The following is a 5,306-nucleotide window of genomic DNA, read 5'->3' as shown; positions in this document are numbered from 1 at the left end:
CATGATATCATGATTAATAAGATATTTATGTAAGTAAACAAGCAAAATGTAGAAATAAACTTTACAATTTTAATAGTATTTAAAGCCATTTGATAGTATTGTTTTATTACCTTATAAAAACTACTAATGAAATATTTTATGCTGCTTTTGAGTCTAAGAGTTAAATATAGAGTGGAAGTTTGGAATTTTATGGAATTTGTTGATGCTTTTTCAATTATGAAATGTGTGAACTACTTTTTTCATGTCCTTTTAAAGAAAGAAGTGCTTGAGAAAGTGTAGGTTAAATTGAAAAACACTTTTTTGATGAAAACTGGATTTTATGGAGAAACTAAAAATGTGAAACCATTAATAGTATTTCTGCTTTAAGTGGAATTCAGAAAAAGAAAGAATGTAAAATCCAACAAAGAATAAAGAATTCTATCATAGGATTTCAATTAGAATGACCAGTGAAATGCATCTACATCATTTATATGCAAGCTATTTGCAGAATCGCCCACATACATACTTAATGTAATTATTGGAAGGTAAAAGGAGTATTATAATGTGTGAAGCTTGTCTCAATTAAATTTATCAATATTTGTTAGATACCTTTCCAGTCCTTATAGATATTAAAATCAAATATCAGAGTAAACAATATAGATCCATATTTTTTAAAATAATAAAGCTTAAATTACATTATAACTGATAAATATTAATATTATTTTGTTGACAAAATGTTATTGTTAATAAAGAGATTGATATAATTTGTATTTTCTCTCATACTGTAAAATTTCTATATATTTTTAAAAAATATAATACTGTTCATCAAAAACTAATGACGTAATATATGGTGATTAACATAACAATAAAAGATTAAAAAATATAATACTGTTTATTTAACTTCAAAAATATTTCAGCATTCTAAACATGCAAAAAAATAACAGAACGTTGCAAATTGTGTTTAGTACAGAAGGTTCTTGAACTTTCATTGATGCAGTGGCTCTTCGCTTCGCTGACAGTGAAGAGTTCTATAGTTTGTTTAAAAACAAACAGTTTAAAACTACTGCACTTAACTAAAAAGGATCCAAACACGTCTCATGTCAGCTGACCCCCCCTTTTCCACAGCTAAGAATGGCAGCAGAATGCTAGGTCACTATATACAGAAACAAGATAACCTGAAGCTAAATGGATGCCCACTGCAGTGTCCACAGGTCCAGCCTCACAGTGCATGCCCTGAGCTACAGCCCCTCCAAAACTCATCTTCCCTACAGCCTCAACGCCAAGGAAGGGGCATCAAGAGTTTGTCTCGGTTGTTTTGTTCTTTTTACAAACTATAGATATGTACAGTTGATAACTCAGGATTTCTAGCCAATAACCATATAGTTAACACCACCTTACAAATTAAAGAAAAGAAAATGCGAGAAACATCTTTAACTGCCTTGTCACACCAACAGCAAAGTGCACAGAGTGAGGAGAACACGAGAGCCTTTTCATGTTAAAAATGTTTGGAAATATGTACAACTTTTATACAGTTTCAGGGTGCTCCGAACACCCATGGCCACTTCATGTAAACCACTGACAATTTCTAGAGCACTTTGAGAAACTACAATATGACCATGACCCAATTGTGTAATTCACCCTACGAGGGCGGCAGACATGCCCCGGGTAAGAAGGGTGTCAATGATGGCGCTCCCTACTCTAAGGTGTTCACAGGAGACAAATCAACAGTGTTTTTATTCCTCCTCCTCCTCCTTCTCCTCTTCTTCCTCCTCATCTTCTTCATCTTCCTCTTCCACCTTTTTCTGGGCAACTTTGGTCGGGACCCTTTGTGGCAGCAACCTTTCCTTTAGATTTATAGTCAGCGACATCCTTCTTGTACTTCTCCTTCAGCTTTGCTGCCTTATTGTTGTAAGGCTGCTTTTCACTGTCACTTAAGTTATTCTACATCTCACCCAGCTTCTTTGCCACATCTCCAATAGGGATACCAGGGTTTGTAGATTTGATCTTGGGGCGGAATTCTGAACAGAACAGGAAAAATCCAGATGGTGGCCTTTTGGGGCCATTAGGGTCCCTTTTCCTCTTGCCTCCCTTAGCTGGTCCATAATCTTTCATTTCCCGATCATAGTGCACTTTATCTGCCTTTGCTATTTTATCAACTTTAGACTTCTCTTTCCCAGACATTGTCTTCCACTTCTCAGAGCACTTCTTGGAAAATTCTGCAAAAGTGACAGGGACCTTGGGGTTTTTCTTCTTATGTTCCTCTCTGCACGTCTGCACAGAGAAGGCATAAGCAGACATCTTGCCCTTTGGTTTCTTGGGATCACCTTTAGCCATCCTGACTGTATTGCTAGTCTGGGCAGTGCAGGGCATGATGCACCAAAATTTCTATATTTTATATTTTGTTTTATACATATTAAGTCCTTGGAATATATCTATAACATTTGTGTATAAATATACACATTAAGAGTATACAGAAGGAAAGTGTGATGACAGAAATTTGAAGATTCCTACTTTTCCACTGTAGTTTAACTTTGATTTACACTGCCACATAGTGCTAAAAATAATTGCCTAATACAGGGAATCCGCACTGTGCCAAAGAATTTAGAAGAGAGGAAATATCTTTATCAGATTAATTTTAAATACATTTTAAAATATGCATAATAATTGTCTCCTTCCCTGTCCATAATGTTTGGCACTATGCATATTGATCTTAAGAATAATGAGATATCATAGATATCATATCACATATTTTTGGTATTTAAGTTTCTTTTATTTATTTTTATTTTTATTTTTTTTAAAGATTTTATTTATTTATTTATTTGAGAGAGAGAGAGCACATGAGAGGGGGGAGGGTTAGAGGGAGAAGCAGACTCCCTGCTGAGCAGGGAGCCCAATGCGGGATTCGATCCGGGGACTCCAGGATCATGACCTGAGCCGAAGGCAGTCGCTTAACCAACTGAGCCACCCAGGCGCCCGGTATTCAAATTTTTTTAATGAAGTATAATTGACATATAAAATTATATTAGTTTCAGGTATATAACATAATAATTCACTATTTGTATACATTGCAAGCGATCATCACAATAAGTACAGCCACCATCCTCATATGAAGTTACAAAAATTATTTCTCTTATATTGACAACTTTGAAGAAAGATCTCTCTCAACAACTTTCAAATATGCAATACGATGTTATTAACTATAATCATCATGTTGTACATTACATCTCCATGACTTATTTATTTTAAAACTGGAAGATTGTATCTCTTGATCTCCTTTGCTCATTTCACCCACCTTAGCTTTGAACTTTTATATGGCCTTTATTATACTGAGGTACCTTCTGTCTAAACCCAATTTGTTGAGAGTTTTTATCAATAAATCGATGTTGAATTTTGTCATGGGGTTTTTGTTCATCTACTGAAATGATCATATGATTTTTATCCTTCATTTTGTTAAGTAATGTATTACGTTGATTGATTTGTGTTCATTGAACCACCCTTGCATCCCTGGACTGAATCCCACTTGATCATAGCGTATGATCCTTTGAATGTATTGATGAATTCGATTTGCTATTATTTTGTTGATGATTTTTTCATCTATGTTCATCAGATATATGGCCTGTAATTTTCATTCTTTTTTCTGGTGTCCTTGTCTAGTTTTGGTATTAAGGTAAAGCTGGCCTAGTAAAATGAATTTGGAAACATTCCTTCCTTTTCAAATTTTTGGAAGAGTTTGAGAAGGATAGATATTAAATCTTCTTTGACTATTTGGTGGAATTCATCAGTGAAGCTGTCTGGTCCTGGACTTTTGTTTATTGGCAGATTTTTGAATACCGATTCAGTCTCTTTACAAGTAATCAGTCTATTCATAATTTCTGTCTTTTCATTATTCAGTCTTAGAAGATTGTACGCTTCTAGGAATTTATCTATTTCTTTTTGGTTGTCCAACTGATGGTAGTATCATAGTATTTTTAAAGTATTCACAAGCTCAACGGTTCAGCTATATTATCAGGTCCAGGGGTTTAGACATTATTCTTATTCATAGTTTTCTTTAGAAAGATGTCCTGGCCACTTAGGAATTTCCCATGGCCCCACTTAAGAATGGGATTGTGAAGTGTGAGACAGGACAGAGGAAGCATGTTATAATAAGGACAAAGAAAATCAGTGCTCTGGAAACTCAAAACCAATAGAGAGAACATTAGCCAATGAGGCAAGGTAAGACAAGGTACCAATTTAGTTAAGCCTATTTCTAATATCTGTTACATTTTCCTATTACCAGCTGAGTTTTCCTAACCAGACCCCAAATCTTTGGTTTTTAAGTGTCCCTTAGCCATTCAGGATCCCCTCTGGTGTAGTCTGCCTATATTTAATCCCTACATCGCCATGTCACAAATCAAATTTATCTTTGCTGGGCTTCAGTCTCACTCTTCAGACTTATTGTCAGGGTAATGCTATCCCTTCATGAGCTGAGTTTTAATTGGGTACATTCTATAGTGGACATAGTAGCTCTATCCTCACTTAGCTACCAGCTGGACAGCATCAAGACATGCAAAAATATGGAGTCTCGCATAATCCCCAACTCTTACTGTATGCTCTTTTCTTCAATAAAGTTCACCTTCATAGTGTTTTAAGTACGTGGAGTTCATGACTCTTTGGAGTTCATAGATATACAGCTATTAGATGGGAACTTTGGCACAACTGCCTCTAGAGGCTTTTTGGATCTGCTCATGCTGAGAATTATAACTTTACATGAGTTGCATAAACCTCATATGCAATGTCTAGCACATAAGTAACACAGCATTCCCAGACCAGCTGTTTGGGAAGGGGCTTTTATTATACCCTCATTGATTTGAGATTATTTAAATATGCTTTTCATATGCTCGTTATAGATCACTACCACTTTGAAAAAGGAAAATCATCCTGATCACATATTAGTAAGTTTGAGCTCCTCAGAAGAAATGGTCCATATAAATTGAAGGTATTGTTATGAACATTACATGCACAATATAAATGTACAGGTTTAAGCAGTGAAGTCCTGAAAAATCTCTGCATTTAGCTTAGATTGAGCAACAGATAATCAATAATTATATGGAAATGAATCTTTTATTCAATAGAACCGAGCTGCATAACATTTTCAGTGCAAATCAGCAAGTACTACAGAATTAAAAACCCTTAGGGTACCTAGCGGCCAGAACATTTCTTGCATGCATGATGTCTCAAGGAAGTACATTTAGCCTGGTTATACCAGCAATTGCCATTTTGTACAAATGGCAAAAAAAAAAAAAAAAAAAAAAAAATCCATCCAATCACCTTACACTTAATTTCACTTA

At 35.0% G+C, this 5,306-nt stretch overlaps 1 pseudogene; it reads right to left on the bottom strand.

Moving 5' to 3' along the window:
- Positions 1–1,712: 1,712 nt before the first annotated feature.
- On the bottom strand, positions 1,713–2,313 carry LOC114216702 (high mobility group protein B3 pseudogene; annotated as a pseudogene).
- Between the last annotated feature and the right edge of the window lie 2,993 nt (positions 2,314–5,306).

Source organism: Eumetopias jubatus, unplaced genomic scaffold (assembly GCF_037043125.1).
Source record: "Eumetopias jubatus isolate StellerSeaLion01/CBP00866 unplaced genomic scaffold, mEumJub1_p1.0 scaffold_4, whole genome shotgun sequence".
In the NCBI taxonomy this organism is placed as follows: Eukaryota; Metazoa; Chordata; class Mammalia; order Carnivora; family Otariidae; genus Eumetopias; species Eumetopias jubatus.
Note: the sequence above shows the minus strand (reverse complement) of the source record. Positions and strands in the feature narration are given on the sequence as shown.